This window comes from Amia ocellicauda, chromosome 20 (assembly GCF_036373705.1).
Source record: "Amia ocellicauda isolate fAmiCal2 chromosome 20, fAmiCal2.hap1, whole genome shotgun sequence".
NCBI lineage: Eukaryota > Metazoa > Chordata > Actinopteri > Amiiformes > Amiidae > Amia > Amia ocellicauda.
In genome coordinates, this window is record NC_089869.1 from 4,515,389 (window position 1) to 4,541,157 (window position 25,769).

At 38.8% G+C, this 25,769-nt stretch overlaps 1 long non-coding RNA gene across 1 annotated transcript in view; it reads left to right on the forward strand.

The window, feature by feature from the left end:
• Positions 1-25,769, forward strand: part of LOC136716037 (uncharacterized) — a 47,077-nt gene that overhangs the window by 8,368 nt on the left and 12,940 nt on the right. The gene's annotated exons all lie outside the window — the stretch shown is intronic.

A 25,769-nucleotide genomic window follows, 5' to 3' on the forward strand; every position in this document is an offset into this window, starting at 1 on the left:
TTTTAAAAAGCGGAACTGTTCAAACAAATGGTCATTACACAGAGTACTGTACATGAACTTACACAATGCATTTTGATTAGAACCTTTCCAAGTGAAACATTCATAAGATGCCTTGAATAGTATTTAAAATAATTTCCATAAAAATATTGATTTCACAATTTAAACTACTGCTTCCAGAATATCTCAGCAGGTGTCTTGTCTTTTATATCACATTGCTTCATTTCTGCCTCAGAATTGAGTTCTGCATAAACAGTATATGCGCGAAATTGTCATGTTGTGCCAGTGTGTATTTTGATTTCCACCCTAGTGCCACAGTTGTCAAAAACCGGGGATAACGGCCACCAGAGAGCGTCAAAGACCTGGATTTCGTGAATGTACATTCTTGCTTTACTGCCATTTGGATAGGGTGATCATATGCCTCCATTTCTTCCATCCAGTTTGTAAGGTTGGCTTTAAGGGCTTTAACATTTAAGTCGGCACCCATTGCTAAATTAAGTCCAGTTGCACCTCACTGAAAAGAACAAATACAAGATGTTTGTATCAAGATGTAAGTATTCACCCATCTTATATATTTTGTGTTGTTTGCAGTGGTTAATGCAGTGATGTCAGTGTTTATCTCCTGTTAATTAATAATACATTTTAAAAAATAGAATTCTGACTACTACACTTAAAAATAGCTGCAGCCTATTGAACCAGTAAGAACATGAGTCCAGCTGTAGTTCGTGCAGAATGAGAGTAAGGTACCACAGAGTAAAGGAGAGATAGGGCCTAATGGAATACATTTTCAGTCTTTCAGAGGTGATAGGGCAAGTTGGGCAAGGGAAGTGGTTTTTAATTTGATCATTTTAATATCACAAAAGTGAAGAAGGGCACTATGAACCATGTTAATTAATCCACAAGATGGAAGTTTCATTCTCTACACCAAGGTGGAGATTGCAAGGTCTATGCATTCATTAACCATGTTAAACCATGTATTCTACTCCCACTGGCTGGTTTAAATGCGGTTATTTCTGCATCTGCCTATTAACGTAGTAATAGTGCACCTTCAATTACATTAAGCCCAGGGGTTAACGGTCTTGACAACTACCTGTCGCCCTGACTGCTGAATTCTCCCACCCTTTTAAACACTGTGCAACCACCACCACTACCCCCACCCCCTTTTATAATTAGGCTTTCATTAGTTCTAACCTCTAAACCTCACAAGGAGGTAAACAAGCAGAAAGCTGCTTCCCACTGCTTCCATTTCAAAAGCCCCCCCCCCAGCTGGATGTGGTGATTAGCATGGGAACCGATTGGCACAATAAAATACAAATAAAATGAAATGCCTTTATTTGCGCCTCAGAAGCTGGTGGTATATATATAAATATATTATATTTTTCCCCCTAGAGCGGGGCTGCCACTCCTCCTTCCATTGGCGAACATGGCAGCACGTAGCTGTCGAATCTCACACCTCCCGCTCTGTTACTTTGTTGTCAACTTGTAAATGTCTTTAACAACCCTTGCTTGATCTCTTTCGCTGAAGTCCCTGCTTAACAGACCAGTGTGAAGCAGGTTGAGGTTAGAAAGGCTGTGTATATGCTGCCGTGCATGCATGTGTCACCATTACAAGGGTACATGGTGTTAGACGTACTTCTAGAGCTAGTAAACCATTTGGACCTCAACATCTGTGGTTAAAATCTAAAGACTGGGAATCTGACTTTTTGTCATTTTCAAGTGTTTGTTTCCAAACGACCAAGAGAGAGCATGCTTTCAGTTGATCTCAGTTCAGAGGTGCTTATCTACTGTATCTTTAACTACTGTAAACATCATGCATAGGTCCTGTTTTAGCCAAGGTGAATTATTGAGAGAAGCTTTGTTTTCTTCATCTGTTTTGTTGGCTGGTGATATATAAGAGCCTGTGGAAGGGATATGTTCAGCTTTTTAACAAATGTCAAACAGTTGTTTTTTCATATACGTAAAATATAGAAGAAAATATACAAGTTCAAAAAACATCTAAGCTTAACTGTTTTCAGACTTAAAGATTTTTTAAATAAAATCCTATAAATGAAACATGCAGGGTTACACTAGAGGGAGCTCAAGCCATGTGCATTGGCTGGTGACTTTAATACTATACACAGGCTCTTGCTACAGCCTGTTCTATAGTTTACATATAGGATTTCCGCTACATTAATTGATTAAAGTGCAAGTTGCAGAAACATCATGTAGTGGAATTAGGACGACAAGTGGACAGTAGCTTTGGGATTGAAAAAAATCAGTACACCATATTCCCAGTGCACGTCAGTTTTTATTTTTCCCATTAAACCAGGAAGGTGCAGGAGGTATAGATATCTCATTGATCAAATACAATTTTATTCAACCTAGAGAGAATATTGTAATGAATTTCAAAGTTCTCCCTTATTTAAATTATATTTTTGATTGAAAACATGATGTCTTCCAAAACAGATAATTAACTAATTTTAAAACATTGTCTTACTGTTTTTGTTTTTCTGGAAACTTTTTCTTCATGTTTCACATGCACTACTACATGTTCCTACTATAGTCACAGTGCTGTTTAGACCTGAACTGCTGACTGATGCTGGGAGTGCTAAAACTCATGCTATTATTAGGATTAGTAGGAAAAGTTATCAGCACAACAATACAAATGTATTGCATTACATTTTATATGTGTAATTGAATAGGAAGTAGGAATTATATGAATGATTAAATATATTTGGTTTTGCGGTTGATTCAGTAAACTGAAGTGCTGCAAGTCTCCCATGTTTATAGAGCCATGTGGGTTACTCTAATACAAAGTCTGGTGAACTGTTGGGAGTTCTGGGAAGGGGTTTGCCCTTTTCACCTTCACAACAGGTCAATGAAAAGCAAATCACCAAAAGTAAGCCTATACATTAGTAGTTTGGCATATCTCTGAAATTAGATGTCATGCAAAGTACAGTCTCAGGGAAAGTACTCCCTGGAAAAGCACCCTTGTGAAAACCCTGTAAGGACTGACAAGTGTAACAGGCCTGTGTTGTGTTACACGCTGTTACAAGGTGGCACAACTCTCTAGTGAAAAGCCATTAGTACTAATAATGGCTTGCTTCCAATCCACTGAGGTGAACAATTCATGCTTCCCTTGGGTTGTGGCTGTAGTTTCTCAATACCATAAGTCTGACTGTTGCTGGCTGATTCCTATGGTCTCACACCCATTTAAAAATGTCAGAAATGCTGCGGAATGCAATTTGCTTAATATACCTCTTCCACAGTTAGATATTGATCTGTCACAGAACAATCTTTCAAAGCAGGCTGCACATTCATAGCATCCAATTAAATGTTGCCTCTCACTTTAGAGCTAAAGTGCAGGAATGGGGGTGAGTTCAGAAAGTCTACATCATTTATTTCTGGAAAGTGGGAAAAGAGGCATGAGACTACCAGGAGTTAGCTACCCCATTAGCCAATGCGTATTGCTGCACTTGGTAGAATGAGATTCAAATTGTTCTAGAGGCATGGAATGTGTACTGAGCACCAATGTGACTGAGAACTGCATCAGTTCCTGGTTACTGATTGTTCAGGATGTTCTAGAAGTTAAAAGAGGCGGGGAGTTGGGTCTCCTGGATCCAGTAAAAAGTTAATTTTATTGATTTCCATGCAACAGTCGTCCCTGTCTCATGCAGAGGGCAAGAAAGGAGCAGTTAGTTTAATGCGTGGATCTAATTTTAATTTCAGTGGGTGCTTGATCTGTTGTTTTACTAAGGTATCTGACCAACTCACAACAATACATTTTAAAATAATAATAATAATAATAATAATAATAATAAAATACACTGTAATAATGCCTATTAAACTTTAAAATGATCCAAATAGTATTCTGCAAGTGATATTCCAAAGGTAGATTATTTGTATTGTTTTAACATTTTGCTTTTTGAGGGTGGTAACCAAAAAAATAAGAAAAAAGCTTAGTGTGATCAATACAGAGCCAGCATCTAAAGTAGGTACTTTGTAGTAGACTTTGAAGTCTTTAACACTCCAAGCCTCCTAACACACATTCACTCACAGATGCGTGTATTTGTGTGTGCGTGTCTATATGTACTAGGCCTAAAAATCTCAAGCAAATGGCGACAATTCACAACTACCTGTAACCCTTCAATCAGCGTAGAGAAAGAAAGCACCAAAAATCTGCCTTTCGAATAACAATACCTGCCGTTTCCCAGCTTCTTCCAGATTCCCTATTCAAAGAGACCCAGAAACAACATTCTTTCCCTCAGTCCTTTGTTGAGTTCTCTGCTGTGGTCAGTAATTGCTGAGTCTGCCCAGCTTTTCCTTTCATATGAGTTAGACACTGCATTACTTTGACACTTGGAAAGGCAATTTGCAACACTTTAAAATAAAAATAAAAATGCAATAACCTGTGACCTTTTGACCGAGGGGGTGTTGTCAAGGTAACGTCTTGGCTTTATTTTTATGGCAAGGGTCACCTGTGTGGAATAAACTTTACACTGTTACATTGGTAATATATGTGATGTTAAAGTAGACTGTGCTGGTTTTAGTAGAATCAGGATCATTTTGCTGGAAGTGTTTCATTGAGTATTTATTTCCCTTCTTTTTTACTTGGCCATTGAAGCTAAAATGAAATGCTTTATCTTACATGTCTCTGCAATCCTCCAGACGCTCTGCCCAGACACACTGAGAAGAATTGTCCTGTTGAGGGGCTGAAAGACAAAATAATACATTATCGTCTCAAGTTTGTTTTGGAGTCATGAAAGGTGATAGAGCATGGAATAACTGGTCTGGTTTGCACACATAAAGATAAAACACGGTGTATGTGCACTTTGGTTCTTTTTTCCACTCAAACTCAAAACATTTTTTTTGTGCTGATTGTTTTCCTGATAGTAGTGCTTAAATGCTATTTAGTGGTAATAATGATAAAATAGCTTAATATTTATGCTTTTGTGCATTTGCCGTAGCATTTCCTGGGCATTTTGTTAATAATCTTTGATGGTTTACTGCCGTCATTCCACATTCTGCATTCTGTATTTGAAAGGTTTAGTTAGATGTAAGTAATAGAAATATACATCTTGAATAGTGGTAAAGAGAAGCATATTAAATTAATTTATCTGAGAAAGGGGTCAAATACTCATGCAAAATAAATGTAATCTGTTTTATATATAGTTGAAGTAATAAACTGGAGCTAAGAATATAGTAGGCTATATGTACAATTTTGGATAGCTAAATGTTCAGATTTCAGTTACTTGTGTATAATGCTTCTCCAAACAATTTTCACTTCTCCATTTTAATGTGTTTATCGTGTTTGATGTTACAGTTCAGAAATATGTTAAATAAAGGCTCAGAGATTGAGACTAAATTTGTGGAAGGTTGCATAGACTGCCTTAAAATCTCCTCAAAGTAATAGTTGCTGTGAACAGGCAGTCACATTTTGGCCATCAACTGCCAAGACAAAGCTGCAGTTATTTTGTGTGTATGTGTGTGTGATAATGAGCCCTTTACTGAAGGTAATTGAAACTGCCCAAGAAAAAACTTGCCATCCTCTCAACAACATATCCTATCAGATACCTTCCAAAGAAATCTCATATGTATAACTAGCTTAGGAGGAAGAATTTGCCAGAGGCTAAATTAGCATTGTGATTGGTAATGTCTGGGGTTTAGATGTTTGTTTTTCTCCCCCCCCCCCCCCCCCCCATCAAAACATGAAAGCTGGATTGGCATGTTTTTGCCTGATTTTTTTTTTCTTTTCCCCATTGATATATTTATACCCATGAAAACACCCAAAGAGTCCAGCAATGATAATGATAGTTCTGAGAGAGAGAAAAATGAAAATCAAGTGGATCATTTTAACCTCAACTAAGGTGAAGGATGATAAAGTGACATTATTAATAATACACAAAACAATCCCTTTGACTAACAGTGACATTTTCAATCCTAATTGTTTTCCAGTATTAGAGCTTCTTCGAAGATGTATACTGTACAGTATAATTTTGTTTCAAAGAACAGTTAATTTTAAAATGTGTAATATAGTTTTTACATTTTTGACATGAAGGAATGGGCACAAGCTATTTTCCATTTGATAACTTCTAAGGTCCACAATAATTACCTAGGATAATATCACCACAGTGCAAAGGGAATAGTGCAGGGTCTCTACTAAAGCTTTTGTGCACTAAATAAGTAATCAATTCTACTTTAACATGGCTTAGAATAACTTCTTGTAAAGTATGATTACCACATGTTATGGTTAACATTTTCTTTTACCCCAGAGCAGTAATTACTTTTTTTGTCTGAAAATAGGCCTGGGAAGAAATATAGAACCAGCCTGGGTTGACAATGAGTGTGGCATTCCCTCTCTGCACAGTGCTAGCAGTCAAACCAGGCCCAACTGAGTGGGGATATCGCACCTCCTTCAGAGAAACTTTACAGAGACTTTCCACATTGTATACTACACATCCAAGGCCTTAATTAAGGGAAGAACAAGAGATCACAATAAAATGAGAAACTATATAAAGTAAGAATATGTTGGTCGATTATCATCTTCCCCAGGAATGTGCAGGCAGAAGGCACTGTCACCTGATACAGATTGATAATGCCACCGTGTTACAGTTAAAGTGTCGGTTGTGCACTTGAAAAGGTTGGCAGCAGATAAACAAAGGTCTATTTATTGCTGAAACCTTTTTCTTTTGACTTTTCTTTTTTTTTTTTGGTAAACCTGATTTAGAGGGCCATTGAACTTGCACTGGCTGAGACTGAGTCTTTTCAGGCTGGCTGTCAATACTGAACACAGGGGAAAGGTTTTGCCTGGATGGGGTTACCGCTTCTGTTACTCCGGTAACCAATCCTGGAGCAGAGAGACGCGTCCTACTTTCTCCCAATCCACTAGTATGAAAAAGCTGCTAATCAAATTAACACCAGTAGCCATTTAGAAAATCCTGAATGGTGACACAAGCTTTGAAAGGCAGTGTGGTTTGTCATTTTGAGTGAGGCCCTAGGTAAGTGCCCGGAGATGTGGTAGGATACTACATTCTTCCTACTCTGTAACCTCACAAATATTCTAGGTTTGAAGAATCTGATATTTTCTATATTTTGCAATGACACTGAACCAGTGCTCAAGTTGAGTCTATTCACAAATGTGTACCTGAATCATCATCAAGTAAAATCATCATTTAATTCCAAAACAAAGGATACATATGAGTGGTTGATCTGCACACAGTCTATAACAACAATAGTGCTAATTAGGTATTGACTGTATTCACAAATGCTTTCTACAAATGTGCCATCTTAATGTTGCTTGAAATATTTGTCAGTGTGTGGCACACGTCGCAACATCAGAAGAGTTGTGCACCTTGGGCTTATTGTTCCAATGAGAAAAGCTTTACATTTCCAAAGGTGATAATAAGGAACACAAACAAATATAATATAAATTAAATTTTAAAGTGCCTTCAATTACAAAGCAATTGCAAATTAAGACTTCCCCAGTACAGCCCAATTGTTGTGCACTTAAATAACAGTCTGACTGCACTTATGGGATGTTGTTTGGGCTAATTTGCTACACGTTTATTGGAGTTTGGGTAGCTTTTGTTGTGCGTAAGGGTCAGTTTACCTAATGATGAACAGGTTGAGCTATAGGTAGTGGGAGCTCACAATAGGTCAGGAAATCACTCATCAACCCCTGGGGAAAGCCAACTTAACACCTCTGACATGGCAGCATGTTAACAGCCCCGGGTCAGTACACATACCTGTCTGCATGCACATCTTTGGGAGCAAGCAGACAACTTGAGCCTCAGGCTTTTTGGAGGCCTAAAACAGTTGGCTGCATCATAAAAGCTTTTAGATAGTGTTTGGGAGCTACATGTGGGAGCCACACACAGTTGCTGGTAAACCAAATAACTACAGTCAATCACAAATACTTTAGATTTCATTAGGATGAAATTGTTATTTTTGGTTGCTAATAAATAATGTCCTGAATTGGACTTGTTCAAAGACTGAGGGTGATAATATCCCGTTTAATGCACAAATAATTGTCCCAAGAGAAAATTAGTTGAAAATGCAATTGGAAAGTTCACCACAGAAAATGATTAAATGCTTAAAAGATGGTGGTTTCATATTTTGTATGCAAGTATCAAAATGATGCTCACTTAAATCAGATATAGCAATACTTAAGGCTGTTACAACTGAGCAAGAAACACCACTGTATAAAATGGTTTGTGCTGACACTAATTACTGTTTAAAGCAAAGCCTTACCTATCTTTCCACTTGCCATTATCTTTTTTTTTTTTTTTTGTCATCACAAAAATCGTCCTACAAGAAAGCTGAATTGAAAATCAGACAAAAGGACAAGCCAACCTCAGCTTTAAATTGTGCTTCGGCAGCACACTTATTTTATTACCTCCTGTCAATTTGCTGTTTTGTCCATTTATTTATATATATATATATATCTCATTGTCAGCAGCTGGCACTTTTAGCTCAATCTGAAACCCATAACCTTCAGGATGAAAAACTTACGGGAGGGGTTGAAGAGAGGGGAAGAAATGGAGAGCCCCTGACAGGTTTGAACACCATTGGAGTGTTTACAGGAAGGCGATACGGGGCGTGTTACCCAATATCTTCACCTTCAATATCTGTCTGTTTGCTTATCTCAGCTGTATGTAATTTATTGCTCGTTTCTGTTTGTATGCCCCTTTTTACTATTCACTGTTTACAAAGCACCTGTTGAGCCACCCTTTCCACCCCCCTCCCCCTGCAATTGATCCTTGTGGGCATGTGAACCACTTCATTGTCAAAATAAGAAAACAGACAAGACAGGAGTGAAACAGAGGGTTTCTGGCAACACAAAAGGAAACACCTTTTCAGGTTATCAATTAGAGGAGAGCTCTGCATTCCAGGGGCCGATTCACCCCTGATCCCCTCCCTTCCATCTTTCTGTCGGGGTAGGTGGTTTGTGTGAGGTAGTGGGTGGGGAGAGGGGGCGGGGGCGGGAGCATCGAAGTTTATGGTTCATCTGGGTTTCACACAATACAAATAGATCACACGAGTTTGGTTAGTGAAAGGGCCGACGATCAAAGACAACTCCTTTTAATTTATTTTTTTTGGGGGTAAATTATCATTCTCCTTTGCTCTTATTTCCATGCTTACCATTTAGCACAAAAAATTGCCTCAGAAATGCAGATGTCATCCAGCTTGAGTGGCAAAGCAAAAAAGGAAAATTAAATAAAACATTATTTCTGAAATGAGTTAGTAGTAGAATCAGCTCTTCTTACATTTTGTGCTCTAATTTCAGTTTTTCAATATATTACTGCATGACATTGTCATTGTAGCTCTTAATTCACTATCCGAAGACAGATCAACTTTTGTCACCATTAGCTGATACTACTTTTCAGGATGATATATTATATGAACTGTTATATTAGTTGGAGCTGCTTCTGGTAATTTTCTCTAATTCACATGCTGTTGAGTTGGGTATAGAAAGCATTGCTTGTTTATTTATCTACGCTGTAAATGTCAGTTGGAAATTGCAAAAGCCAAAAACAGTATAATTTTTACAAACAAGTATACATGAAAACGTTCTCCAGAAGAGTTCACTGGATTCAGCCCTCTTCTGGATAGTTCATTGGGTGTCATATTCTCTCTGGATGTCACAGGAGCCAGAAGAATGTGAAGATGGGGTTTATTATTTAGTGATCAAGATCTTTGCTGCTACTGTTCCAGAGCCCCTGTGTAGTATACCTATCAAACTGTTATCACAGTGACATGATTTGCAAATAATGTACTAAGCAACTGGCTTGGGAATTTTAGTTGGCAATACCTTTCAGCTACCCAGTCCCTTTACTGATAATCCACTTTCTTGCTAAGTACATCTCTCTAATCCTCTGATCTTTTACCATTGCGGGTGCTCCTATAATTTGGATTCTAATGCTCTTTAACTCCGGTAGAACTGTACTTTAAAGTGTAGCCGAGACTCGCTTCACCACCCTGATGCCGGGAGAACTATGTAGCCACCTCCCCCACCACCCACTCTCCTTGACACACACACTCCCTCACTGTCTTCTCCAAACACGAGAAGGGAGACAGGGGCTTAACACTGGCTTAAACCCATGAGCTGACAGCCACTGCAATCCGAAGAGTAACAGGTCAATCGGCTGATAGTGATAGCACTGATAGGCTATGTGGATCACACGGAGCAGCAATTAAAGCACAGCCCAGCCTGTGTGATAAACTTGCTCATGACAGAGAGAAGACAGCTCCTCACTTCCCAGCCCCTCCCCAAAAAGTACCCTCTTCTGCGTCAGTTGCTTACATTTTCTGTTGTCATGTGCTTTTGAAAACAACTCAACATGTGTGACAATTTAAAAAGCGGGCAAACTTTTTTTAAGGCGCGATTTAGGCATTGATGCTGTTTGTTATAGTAGAATCTTGGAAATGTAATTAAAACTGTCATTTTTGAGTTTATTTGGTGTTCTTTCTGCTTTCAGTCTAAGGCTTTTTAAATCTCCCCCCCCTCCCCAAGAGTACCAGTACCAAGAGTTCCCTGTCACCATGTGTTACTAGACATCCCATTAGACAACTTTTTACTTCGGGCCCCTACGAGTCTTGTGATTCCATGATTGGTTGTCCCCATCAGGAAGACTGAGGCATAAGCTAGGGACAGCTCATCGTTTGTTGTCTAAGAACAAACAACAGTGTACACAACTCATGTGTCTCGCTTAATATGTGGCTCAACAGTCAATAGCGCCGTATTGAGCTGCAAATGCAATTTGTTTCTTTAATATAATAGTATAATGGCATGGTTAACCTCAGTCCTGAAAATAAGTTTTAATAAAATAAAACAGAACATTGTAAACACAATCAAATGGCAACATTATGTGGGCAGTTAATTCATTATTAATAAATAATTATTCTTTTTTACTGGAGCCATCTGAGTAAAGTAGCTTGCTCACGGTACAGTAGTTGGGTCTCACACAAGGTTACAAGTCCAGGGCTTTCTCTACAATGTCTGAAAACTGGGTTGTGATAACATTTGTGATCAGTAAAAGGCAGACAAATGGAGGATGGACTTTGTAAATGTTACAGGTAACAAACCATAATCTTAGTTCCCCTTGTAATATGGACAACACTGTTTTAACCACCAATTGAACAACAGCAATCTGGCCTGTGAGGAAAGTATGCACTGTCATCCACGGGTTGTATTTTACTGCTTACTGCTGGATGCAGCACTCTGAAGAATGGGGATTTGTGGAAATGCCACTTATTTTAAAGCTTAGGCCAGTATGATAGCATAAAAGTACAGCTATTCCCTTCACTCATTATTCTGGCTTAAACTGTTGTTTTTCCAGTGCTGTTTTCTCTGACAGATAAGTCATTTCATGCAGATAACACATGGGTGCCTGTGAGGCGTCTGAGTGAAAGAAAGGCCGGGGACGGCTAACGAAGAAGACCCAATAAAATCCTAATGAAAAGATTGAAAGCAGTGATAGTGCCCGAGTCCCACTCTGATCTTCCTGACACTACTCCTTTGGGGCCCCTCTCTCATTCTCTCTGCCACTCCTCCCTTCAGAGCCCTCCAAATAAATAAACAAGTATATTTGACAACATATTTAGGTTCACACTGTTCACTTAAATGGGTGTTTTTAAGGACCCCCCTTCACCGCACCACATACACACACACACGCACTCTCAATCCAAGGTCAGTGTGGATTGATAGATGGCTGGTGTTTACTCATCTTGTCAGCTTGCCAGTAACTTGTCACTCCCCAGGCCTGACTCCCGCTGTCAGCCTTCTGCAAGCAAAAGACAGGCTCCCCATGGAGCTGGAATGCCTAATAAAGAGGGTCCCCGGTGCTGATGAAAGAAATGAAAACACTTGGTGCTCACAGAGGCAGAGAGGGCAGAGCAGTCACAGTCCAGTTCAAGGTAGCAGAGATGGGATTGCAATCACCAGAACTCCCCCTTGTGCTACAGGCCAGGGTGTTTGGGGAGAGGAGATGGTGGGGGTTGACTCGGAGGCCTATCCTATAGAGCCCACAGGTATTTGGCAGATGGTAGAACATGGTAGTACATGAAATCCAACTTTTGAGTCTTTTGTGTCCAAACAGAACATCATAAATAATACCACATCAAGTATTATCTATAAAAATGCATAGTATGGTTTGACAGTATGGATGCATACAGTTATATTTCAGTTTAAATTGCTATCCACTAAATCTCACTTGGAACTATATTTATATAGGGGAAATGAAGGACTTTTTCTGTCAGTCTCTACATTCAAGCATTTTCTTTCACAGATCTTTCTTCTAGTTGTATCACTTAGTTTGCTTCAGCTCATCAGCAAGAGTTTTTGCATATAGACATAGTTGCCTAGTTTTCAGGTCATCCCAGCATGCTACAAAGTGTAAAGTGAACAGTTCTTTGTCACTGTCACCACTCACCTCCACAAATTCCAGCACCCCCAAGAGAACTATCTGTACAATGTAGGGTCTATCTGTGGAGAAAAAAAATCTATGCCAGACATTTTCTTCAAGGTTTTCATGCTTATATGGTACTGGGCCTTAATTGTACCTTGTACCTATAATTATTACAGACATCTGTTTCTTTCATAACTCACCATGTGGCCTGATACACACATGTCTTAACTACTAATTTATTGGGTATAATCTGTGATTGTAACAGCTCTGACCAACCCTGATCCAGGATGGCTGAAAACCAAAAGGTATTTTGGGTAATCCTCAAATCATCACTTTGAAAATAAACATGGAGCATTTAATTGTGTTCAATTCAGTCTGGAATGAAACCTTGCTTGTTTGCCATATTTGCAAAATGTCCAAAAGCTAATGCATGTATTTAATGAATTAAATTAATATAATATGAATTAAACATAATATAGAGATAAATACTTTGGAAACTGAAGAGTTGTTAGACCATTCAAAGTGCTTTGCTGTTGTTTCTGAGGAGATGCTCCCCTCACAGGTAGAGTCCAGCTTAGTGGAATAGTGCTAACTCAGATTGTCACTCCATTAGGTGGTGGGATGACATACTGCCTTTAACAGTTGTCTTTGATGTAACTTTTCAATTTAGATAAATCCAATGTCAGTGAAGTAGAAAGGAAACTCAGCTGGGGTCTAATGAAGGGAGGATTCGGATGTAGTTGGCTGCACTCAGTTCCCAGAGTCCCATATCTCCCCTTAATTTTAATTGCAGTGAGTGGTCTCCCATTGGTGTGAGACCCAGCCTTCAGTGCCAAATTGAAGACTAATGACAATTGTGAATGATGCATTTGAGACATGGAAAAGCTTAGTTTTCCACTAAGAGGTCCTGATTGGGTTAATGAGGTGCTCACTCTTTTAGTCATACCTCTTCTGAAGTAAAGGAGTGCTAAAGATTTACTCGAAGATGTTTTCTGCAATTTTGTATTAATATATTTATTCATTACTATATTTTTTATTGTTTTTACAGGGCATGTAAGAAATTGTCCATTTGGAGTTGCAGGTCTTTATTTTAAGCCTGCTAACACAAAATAAACCATGAGCAATCTTTTGGCCAGTTTTACCAGTGTCATTGTGGGAGGCGCGTTATTACTGTAAAATGTTTGCTCTGTTTCAAGTATTAATAAGATGTGGAATACCAGTCGTTTGGGAGTTTAAGGTTTAGTGTCTTTAGAGACCCTTTTGCTACAGTATACTCTGATCCAGTCCATTGGATTAGAGTGCCTTTTAGGCCCCAATGACCCAGGAGAATACTCTGTGTGGTTCTGGAATGCCGAGACCACTTGGTGATGGCACAGGCTGAGTGGTGGATAGACCAACTATTATCCCTGTTGGATGAATTCAAGGATTCATGGTGTGGTCAGCTGCATTGAACTCTTCAGCTCACCAGTCGCCTGGCTGTGATGGTGCAAGTAAACTCATGTCTGATTTGTAGCCTGAACAATTGACATAACTTCTCTCTCTGCCATTGCACAGACAAGCACCACTGTTAAACTGATTTTGAAAATAAAAGAGAGAGAGGTATATGCCAAGCATGATGTTTCATTGGCTGCCTTCACTGGGAAGAAAAAGTGAAATGAGCTTTCTAAGCGCATTCAAAACAGTCTTGACCGCAGCAGTCCACTATTGGTGTCAATAGGTTGTGACCAGTTATCTGTCTTATTCTAGGACACTTTGACAAGGTATATTCAAAGTAGATTAACCAATATTAATCTTTTCTATCATTCTGTACTTGTGGCGATATACATCGTACACAGTACGAAAACTACTTCCTATAGCAGTTTTTCTCTGGTGGCCATAAACCTTAAGAATTAGTATTTTAACCATAAGTGCTGATAGTTCTTTAACATGTTGACATAAGCAGTCTGCTTTATCCACGGCATATTATAGTTGCCACAGACTGAACTCAAACTACATAACTTATACCTTTGATACGGCTGGTGAATTTATAAATACAAATGTAAATAACTGTAATGTCAAAAAATATAGTTTTTACTGGCAGTGTTAGTTGCAAATAAGAACCAGTCATCTTGAGTGCCGATGTTATGTGAAAATGGGATGCAAAGCGGTTATGCACCTCATCAATAACTGTATGCATTGCTGCATTGGAAAGAAGTGCAAAACTCTTGCTGAGACTTCAGTGCTCATGAACAATTTTAGGTATGGGTCCGTGACAGAGTTCACCACATACCTGTTGCTACTGTTCCAGAGAGAGAGAGGCAGTGCGTATGTGCGGTTGCCACAATTGTGAACCCAGAGGACCAAGCATGTATCATGTCTTCCGGATACTTTATAGCTTCAATTCACTTGTAGTGGTTGGATCTCCTAATTAAAAAATAAATATGCATAGAGTGGCACATTTCTAGATATAATTTGTGGATGATGAAAACGATACCATGCCTTTTTTGCCCAGTTTATAGCTTGAAAAAGAAAAAAAATCTAATTGTGCAATATCAAATTAGCACAATAAACAATCTAAATAGTTGGGATTACAGAGGCATCACTTATTAAGCAGAATATGCCACAAATAAGAAAAGATAGTGCAGGAATTTGACAGCAATATAATATATAGTCTTAGCATCTGAAACATAATTTCTCTCCAAGGACAAGCTATGACATAAAGGATGAGTCAATGCTTGAAATTCCTCTGATAGGCTGCAGTGTAGGATGCACCCCCAGCACTCAAATTCCAAGGCAGTAGCTGTTATAAGCAGCCGCCTCTTTTTAGCCCAATAGTGCTCTCACCTCTCCAACATTCACAGAGGGGTCGACACTGGCAAAAGTAAAAGTAGTGGTAGGCAATTCATTTGGGACAGATATGAAATGACACTAAGTGAATTCAAGGTACTAAGTGACATTTGTGTCACAGTAACCCCATGTTGTCTCCCCCTGTAATTGTATTCCAGAATTGCCAGGATTGAAAGTGACCAAGCTTAATCCATCTGTGTCCATTCAGGAAAATGTAGTGTTGAAATAGAAACTGCACTCATCTTTGATTTCAATGTTTCCATGTTTACAGTGGAATTGTGAGGCAGTACTGCACACACAAGCATTGAGTTACCTCCGCAGCTTAACACACCAGATGACAGATTTTAAATGTTTTTTTGTTTGTTTGGCTTAGCTTTTTGTCGATGAAAACAAAATGGTTACAGGGCCCAGCAGCAACAAAACAAGCAAAGAGTTAGCACAGCTAAATTAATGCATCTTAGATTGAGTTACAGGTCATAGATGGTCTGAAAGAGCTCCCTTCTGTCAGTCTCTTTGCCTTTTCTAACCCACTCATTTGCTAATTTATCAGATGGAGGTCCCTGGCACAAAACAAAATTCTTTCTTTAAACATAGCTTTGCCCGTGCTAGATAGCATGCAGTACATCATTTTTAATGAGGTGGGCTATCATCTAAAGAGTGGGAATGTTTGTGATAATGGATATATCTTTTGCAATTATCCCAAGTGGTAATTGGGGACAGCAACAGGGATATGGAAAACTGTAGATGAAGAGGAGATGTTCTAGAAGACTGTCCTTCATTCTCATAATTCATTAATTCATTGCTACCAGTTTTGTGGTCTGTTGTAAAGTAATACAATTCGCAGTCATTAAAGGCACAAGGGCACACACTAAAAGGAATAAAATACAAGGAGTTTTCAAACCATGAGCCAGCAGTGTTTTATACCAACATTTGTGGGGGGAAAGAGTTTGTAAATATGCTTGAAGTGTTCTTACAGAATAGACAATTATTAGCATTGTTTTCAAGCACTGCCACAACAGATTGTGATAACCTTATGCTGTAAGTAATTCCACACCACAAAAGGCAACCTGTGCAGGAAAGACCACAGTTGAAACATGTGCTCCCTGACCGTTTCCTTTACTTTTCTCCCAATTGTGGCAATGAAGTGACAAACAGAAGCGCAGGAGGGGAGCAGCAGGGGCAGGGGTGATGGCCATCAACCCAAGCCCTGTGACCTGCAGTGAACCCTGATGTTTGTGGTCCGTATTTAAGGCCAGTCTAAACAAGTGAAGACTGCAGCCAAACCCCACTTTAATCCCCTGCTTTTCCACTGACCAGCTCCCAACAAACACAACAGCCATTGTCTCCCTGCCATGGGCCTTCAGATTGACTGATTGGGATCTAAGGCACCGACCAGTAATCTGTATGGTTTAGGGATTACTCGTTTTAAGGCAGGTAAATAATAAAACATTTTACAGGTAACTAGAGAGCCTGAGGCAGGGCCCCAAGAAGGTTATACTGTGAATGAAATCAGGCATGGGATACAAGTTTGGAGGCTTTATTGTAGTTAGACTCTGATGCAACCAGATCTGATGCATGAGAACTTTTTTTTCTGATTTATGTAATATATCAAGAGTAACAGTTCATCATTTTGTTCAGGGCCCACACATTGTGAAGATTCAGAACTATTTGATCTCTTTAAATGTCTTGTTTTCTATTGTGAGAATTGAGAATATTTGTAGCAACATGAAATGTATAACTTAGTTATTTATTTCTTAATACAAAGGATGACATTGTAGTTCCAAGATGCCCATACAGGCTGTTTTTTATTTTTGTTTTGTGGTTGTGTTACTTTGGGAGTTTGGTTCACTTTTACCCCTAACATGTTGTAACCTTAACAGCCGGCAAATACTTCACAAATACAGCCTCTAAAATTGAATCATGTTTTATATGCCCATTTAAGTATATTTAAGATATCTGTATTTCACACTACAAATGACCCTCCCTCTGTGTATAATATATATAATATATACTCACAAGAGAATAAATAATATATCATGTTCAACCTAAACTGAAAAAAAATATACAGAACCTGCAAACAACACAAAGAAGCATGGAAAGATACATACTTGGAATAACAAGAAGGGACAGAAACACAAATAAATAGATCCGAGAACAAACAGATGTATGTGACATTGAAAGAGTGAAAATGTTCAAATGCCAATGGGCCGGACACATTGCAAGAAGAACAAACCACAGATGGACAAAAGAAGCTATAGCATAGATCCCAAGAGATGACAAAGGACCTAGAAGATGACCACATAAAAGATGGAAGGATGAAATAAGCTTTGCTGGTGAGACCTGGAAAAGAGGGAGGACTTCATCCAGCAGTGGATCGATAATAATGATGATGATGATATATTGTTTGGATTATATTTTTGTTAATTTTCTTATGACAGAATAATCCCCTCATTACCTGGACCATGTGGCTTTAAGGCATATTTAGGAGTAAACAGTGTGATACTGGGATAATCAGAATAGGTCATTTTCTTGTGTAGCACCCAGTTTGTGGAATTCAGAGCCAGGATTAGTCTTCTGTCCAAACAGATTAAGGTGCTAACCAGCTTGTTTTAACATGAGCGGCTTCATGACACATCCTCAGTGGACACTTCAATAAGCCAGTCTCACCTTTTTATCTGTAAATTGTGTCAATTAAATGGACAATTGAAACGTCTGAGCGAGCAATGGGTAGATTTCTGTTGACCATGTAGAGTTCGAGCTAACTAACACGCCTTCTGAAGGATTCATTCCAATAAGATGAGTCTTTCCAACACAAAATATCTGGAAAGAAATTAGCTAAACTGTGACATTTGAAGGAAAAATTCCAGTGAATCCTTTGGAACACTATCAAATTCCAATCACTCTCATTAGTGATGTCATTGGTCCAGTTGCTGTGGCTTTTCTTGTAGAGAATCTGACGGGTTAGGCCTCTACAAGGAGGCATTGAGGTAGCCCTAATTCAAACTATTACTTAACCAATTAAAAGATGCTGGCTGTGGTTTAAGAAGCAAATGCTTCAATCATTCCGCTAAGTGTGGTGAGATAAGGAGCTGACCTTTAGTTGCTGGATTGAATGTGGCCTCCTCAGGATTCAATATGGGGGCCAGGCCTCGGACAGGTTTTGTGCGGCCCCGGCTGTCCACCGGCCACACTCTGAGCCCTGATCAAAGAGCATGAGGGAGGCAGGTTGTACAACAGTTTAAACCCTGCTAATCTGGGGATTCATGGCCTGGCTTTAAGCTCCTATTGTGCTGGGGGAGCAAGGAGACAGTCTCTCGCGCCAGAGGTGGACAAGACTGCAGAGGGATTAGCGAAGAGAGTAAGGCAGAACAAAAGCCCCTCATTTAGGATTGGAAATAATTAAAGCAATACAGGCACCAATGTAAGGCACTGCTGTTTGGGTGGAAATCCCTCACTCAGGTTTGGAGAGTGAAGGCTCGCTGTGCCGGAAAGCCTGGTGCTGGCTCTGAGGCGGCCCAGCGGAATCAAGGGAGGAAGTGTCTTGTCAACCTGAAGTCAATGAAAAAATGAGGCGTAACGAGGGGAGATTAGTGATGTCCAGGCCGTGGCAATCACCTCTCAGACGTATTTCTGCAAGGCCTGGAAAATCCACATATCAATCTGTTAGCCTGTCCATCTATGCTTTCTTTTCTCCACTTCACGCACTCACTTCAGTGGCTCCTTTGTCCTGTATTATTTGTTGTTGTTTTTTTTGTTCCCTTCACCACTGTTATGCCATTTCTCTATTCTTACTTCCCAGACTGATATTTTATTAAACCCTACGTGAGTCACATGCGTATGTATTGGATGCATATGTATGGCTTGCTTTTTCAGGTGCTGTGAATAGGTTCCAAGATACTTTCACAGGATTAGACCAGCTCCAAAATAATAAATAATTTAGAAACATGATGTTGTTTAAAGAAGTATTAATCCTGGTCTCTTTTTCTTTCTCCCTTACAAATCTGACTTAATATATACTCGACGTGATCCTTGGATAATTTAGTTATTGGACACCAAACAAGCACGATGGGTCGAATGACCTCTTCTCATTTGTAAACTTTGTCTGAATTGTGCAAGACTGAAATTATATTATCTATCCAAATATTTAAATCTCCATAGTAGAACTTCTTGTTCTAATTTGAAGGTTCCATGTTCGCAGTAGAGGAGCACTGTTTTCAGTCATCTACTCAAACCAAATATATAGAAATTCATCACCTATTCATGCTTTAATAATAATCGTATGTCTCTAGATTTGGCATCTCTAAATTGACTGCTCGTCAAACTCCGAAAGTATCTGAACACTTGTTCATAAGGCATTTTTAATTTAGCTAATTTTTAGTTTGAAGTCCTCCCATTTGCATTTCATTGATGCTGAAACACGATTTCTTAAGCCATACAAGAATAGAAAACTTTTTTCTAAAATTGTGCAACATGTTGAGAAATTGAATTTTAAAAGTTTATACTCTTTACAGTTTTATGTGAGTGTGTTAATATGTATTATTGCATCATTACAAAGTCCTTGGAAATTAGATTTTGCTTTTGGTTCATTAACGTGTGGTTGGGAATCTCTGAATTCCAAGCATAGCCCTGCCATTTCTTCTGGTACACAGAACAGGTGAAAGCAGTGGTTAGCTAACCAAGCCACATAAAGCCAAAAAGCATGGAGGGTTGGGCAGAGGAATTAATCCACCTGTGAAGTGATACAGAGCTGATCTGCTTTTTACGAGCCATTATCCCAGCTCATCTTCAAAGGCCACTGGGCTAAGCTTGGAGCAAAGCTTTCTGCTGGGCCACTTTATCAGTGAGACTCCTGGATCAGAACGATGCTCTTATAGAAGGGTCATCTTACACTTCGACCCCTCTCTGACCTTAGATTCCTGAACATGCATAGCTTATGTAGTAAAATGCACAGTGGCCATCAGAAAATATCAATTAAGCACCTTTTGCATTGGGGCTCAAGTCACTTGTCTGTGAGGCATGCCCTGTGATCTTCCAAGTCTCTGTTTAGCACAAAACATGACAGCATGTTCTAGATGGATGCATTATTTCAGCACCTCTGGAAGAAAATGAATCCTGTCTTGGCCTCTATACTGAGCGCTCCTAGGACTAATTGCTCTAGTTAGTTATAATTTTGCAACCACTTAGTAGCTTAAAAACAACATGAAAAACTATAATATGGGTATACTACTAACCTATACTTACGTCTATAAACTACTTTTTTGTTGTTATCACATCTGATGTGTAAAATGTTATTTCTTTTTCTCTCTGACTGCTGATACTCCTCTCTTTTTTTTTCATGTTGTCATTTATTTTTGCATGTACAGTGTTAATTGAGCCAGTATGAACTCATATTATTGCAGTTTTCCCTCACAATTGCAACTGCACAAACATCAAATTAAATTGCAGAAATTAGATCTCCTTGGCTTCTCGAGAGATTTTTGGCCTATTAGCTGCAAATTGATTCCATTCTGCTGATCTCTATTGGGAAAAAGTGTTAATGCTACATTTCAAAATGACTTGCTGTATATCGCACTGTATTTGATGCCAGTGTGAAAGAATATGTGTATTTTAACACAAGGGTCCTAAAGGTGACATTAAAACATCCACAGGTTAATTTGCAATAGTGCAGCTAAATCTGTTCAGGCCACACCACACTGTACCTGGTCAGTGACTATTGTGCCAGACACGGCCAAAGCAAACACCAACCATGACGTCTGTTTTGACAAGAAGTATTATAGAAAAAGAAAAAGGAAAAAAAATGCTGATACTGCTGGCTTGTCCAAACATGGAAGGCAAAGACCAAATTATTTTCCAAAAACATCGATAATACAATTTTATTTGAACAGTAATTTTTGATTAATTTGGCTTTATCTGCAGAAAATACTGATAATATAGTGTGTTTACCCCTTTATTACCTTTCATAATTTAAATGTATATTTTAAAAAGGTTTCATAGCAATATGTGTGTTCCAGGACAGCTGACGTTTACATTGTACAGAATCTTATATAAATCTTATAAATGAAGTGGGAACAAAATGTTTGGAGAAAACATATTCCAACAAATAGTATAGAATATATATATATATATATATATATATATATATATATATATATATATTGAATTGCATGCATTAGAATAGCTCAGCTGCTGTTATGTATCTACATTTGTGGCCATAATGTGCTGTGACTTGAACAACTAAAGAAAATGATCCCTGACAGGAAAAGAAGCTGTCAGCCCCTGTGGACATTCTTGGAAAGTTTTCTGTAAACTTCACTTCTTTCTGTTCATGAAGCAACTCTCTGCAAAAGAGTGCTGCTATCTTATCTGAGATAACAGGGCTACTGCTCGAAGCAATTAAATCTACATAGATAATGCTACAAGAGAAGTGTCAGTCATTGGCAGGCCACATTACACTCGGATTAGCCAATTGATGGTAATCATATAGCTCAAAGATAGTCTCTGATAAAGAGCAGGACTTTAGGAATCTTTCTGTTTACATTTTGTCTTTAATTAAGCCAACCAGTGCATCTCCAGCATCTGTAACGCTCATAAAAGAATTTACTGTACATCCAACAAACAATCTTTGTGAGTGACTGACAGCTGTGTTTAGTTTTGACCCCTTCTGTAATCCCTGGGGCAGTAGTTTTCCAGTGCATTGGAAATGTTCCCTTTTGCTACTTGCAAGTCAATTAATAAAGCTTGCCAATGCATCACCACTGAATTAAGGAGGTGGTTTTGAATCTTTCCCCCTTAAAGAGACCGTATTTTATCACCAGACATTCTAACTTTGAAAATGTATTTGTAGTGTCCTTATTTATAAGCTACATAGCACCCCTTACTGTGTTTGATTTTGTTCCCCCTTTCTTTAAGAGGAATATAATGAGCTGCATTTATTACCAATGTAGTAAATATTTATATTTACATTTATTGGATTTCATTTTTTTATCACATTAATAAAATACAGAGCAAATTGGAGACCCAATATAGTATTTAACCATTATTATTTGGTTACATATAAGAGTTTGTGATTGTATTGTTGTTAATATAAACCGCTTTTGATTCAGTGACATTGTTTCAAAATGCTATAAAATGTACTTCATTTTTTGTACTATTATTTATAATAGGGGTTTTAAATTAGTTTAAACATGCTTACATACCCTCAGGGCTGTATTTAACATTGTATACTAAAGAATTTGATTAGTATTTATGAAAACTTTTACATTGAACTTTCATGTAAATTAAAATAGTGAACTTTTTTTGTGTTGCATAGACCTGTGCAGCTCAATGTATACCTCAGTCATTTCTGTGTGTTTTTTTTTTTACACTATCTCTTTTATGTTTCTCTCTAGGCATTTATTTAAACTTTTGCTCTTGCATTATAATGCTGTCACTTCACTTTTTTAAGCAGGGCTAATAACATTGCTTTATCCTCGGCATGGGCCTTTTCATGTCATATTTATGAGGCACAGTCACTTTGCATATCCATTCTTGTGCCGCAAAACAATTGCCCATCAGATACCCATTGCAATGTTTGTGAAACCACACAGCAAAATACTGAGGCAGTAAAGCTGTAAATTGACATTATTCCTAAACAGAGGCGGACTCTATGAGTTTTTAAAAGGGAGAGGCATTCAACCAGCTTGTTGTTTTACTGCCTTATCAAGGGCGGGGGTGTGATTTGAGTTGTGGAAGTCTGATTTCATACCATGTCCAGAAGCTGGTTGCCAATCCGTCCACTTAAAAACTGTCAAGGGATGTCTGCAGCTCCAGCAATCTCCCATACGTTTGCAGTTTCTTCTACCAAAAATGAGTGGAGAGGAAGACAAAAATGGTCCCAGGGAATGATGCATTAATTTTAGGGTGGGATGGGGTGGCTATGACATAATGGAGTAACAGAGGTATAAATGTGGCAGATAATCCTGTAGGATTTTTAAGCGGAAGACCCAACTATGTACAGAGCAGATACAAGTTCTGATAAATGATGGTGGACAACTATCCCATGGATTAGGGAGAAAATAGGTCTCTTCCTCTCTGTTCTGTTGAACTTTTATTTCCAACAAAGATGACAGAATTCAAGGAGGAGGCCATTGAGCAGATCACGCTGCTCCAGTTAGGAAGAGCTAATTGATCTGAAGTCCTTAAAGCTGTTTCTTGAAGCATCCTAGTGAGACGTCATCAAAGGGATAGATCGTCCTGGAGATTTTAAGGCAGTTCCCTGTGTCATCATAATGGTGCAGCTGAAGACAACCACTCTCTACTGTCTTTCAATTTATTCTCACTGCACATGCAGTGCACAAGGGAACTCCTGATGCTTTTGTATACTTCTGCTTTGCTGCAATCCAAACAACTCCTCCCTTGGTTTGATAGACAGCTTCACAGATGCAAGACAAGTGATTGATAAGCTGTCCCTGGCTGTTTTACTGACAGTTCTTGTCAGGCGTCCTGCAGGTACTGTATCAACTGTCCTGCACTGTAGGGGTAGGGGAGTTGATTTTCAACCTACTGTCCTCCTCATCCCTGACTAACATGAAGGGTCAGAAGACTAGATCAACAGAAAAAGAGAAAAAAAACTAAACCTTGAAGTATGTAAGACCCATCATGTGTCTCAGCAAGGCCACAGTCGGTCTCAGCTGTCTGTGGAACTTGTTTACAGGTCTGTAAAGGTCCAAACAAGTGACAGAAAATGTCCCCCTTACCTCATCAGATAAATTAAAAAAAACATTTCACTTTTAAAGCATTGGACAACAACATTTACATTAACTTTGATTATTTCTTCTCAGTTCTATATTCACAAGATATTAAATATAAACTGTTCTGTGTTGTTTTTTTGTTTTTGTTTTTTTTTGTTGAACTGTATAGGTTTTTGTTGGCAGTAAATCTGCATGTGACATTTGGCATAGTTACTGTGTTTTACATCACTTTCCAGGAAAACTGAAGATAATTCATTACTGGAGCGGAGTTCTTATTTTCAGTGCCAGTAAATGGAAGTAGATTTTTTGTCTTCTGCGTTAGAAACTGTTTTTAGGAAATGTAGAAAACATGTGCATGAGAATTTAATTAGCATATTTTAAACTGTGTTATAAAGTCACCACAAAAGGGGATAGTTTTATGTTTAATTAACCAACATCAAACACACGTTTTGAAAACTTCACCTTACAAATTGTTTGATTATTATTTGATATTTCAGTTTCAATTCCTAAAAATGAGCCTCTACAGGACAGGGAATCCAGAATTCACAACATGTCGTCTTCCTTCCTAAATCAATTGCACAGCAGAGTGTTGGAAGTTAAGGGAACACTGATCCTATCATCACCATCTGAATGTCTGAGGAGTTGAAATGCATTTTGAAAGGACACTGCAAAACTAATCCACCTGACCGAGTTGCAGATCTGGTGGAACCATTTCTTTTTAGTGCTTCCTATATGATCTCCCCTCCTCCCCATGCTTGTCTTCCTATTTGTAGAAGAGGTAATTCCTCATGGTCCCAAAACTAGGCATTTCCAACAACTGCAACCTCCTCTTAAGCCTTACAGTGATGGATTTCTAAGCATGGCTATTATTGTTTTCAATAGTAAAAGCTATTTAAAAAATATATAATGTTGCTCATTGGCAAACTATAGCCTGTGGCAGTAACTTTCCATATCTTGTGGGTTATTAACTGTATTATTGATTGTCTCTCCCTGTTGTATGTATGGCACAGTGCACTCATTGATTGCTGTTATACGGTGTCTCTCAAGAAAGAAAGTGGCGGCTTAGGTTGTCATTAGCAATGTAGGCTATTTTGGGGTCTTGATAAAGGAGAGGTCTGCACTCTTGAGAAAGGGGGGAGGATTTGAGACACAACAGGGCTACTGGGGAAAGGTAAGCCGGCCAGTGGTGTACAGGCGAAGGGGTTATCGGAAGAATAAAACCGTCGGGGGGGGTCTCTCTGTCAGCGCTTTGGGGTGATTAACACATCGACGGGCAGACAGTCGGCAGGGAGAGGTGGGGTGAGAGAGGACAGATAAGGTAGCTGATTGACATCCAAAGAGTGAAAAAGGAAAAAAAAAAAAAAATGTGGAATGTGCCCTTCTCCATCTCTCACGCTTTCTCACGCTGTCTAGCTGAAAATTCCTGCCGGCATTCCGGGAGAGACCACCATTCCTTTCTGAAATAGAACCGGCGCGCTTTACTTACCTAAATAGGTATTTGGGCTGAATTGTTCCCATTCAGTTGTGGTATGGAATCGGGCTTCCAATTCGTGTGGTTGTCAGTGACCTACAAGTGGGGATCTGTGGGTTCCAAATACAGGGCTTGGATGTTTTTACGGAACACGCGGGCAGAGAAATATTGTAAGTCCTCTGCACTCGATAACCACTGATGCCGATGGTGTAGGAGTTGCAGTTCAGGAGAAATTAATAGAACATTTCAACTAAAATGTCTCCACCCAAAAAAGAACAAAACCAAGATCTGGCCTGCTTAGACTGTGGTATATTCAAGAACGGTTTATACATAGAGGGAGCAAATTTAAATGGGAAAGAG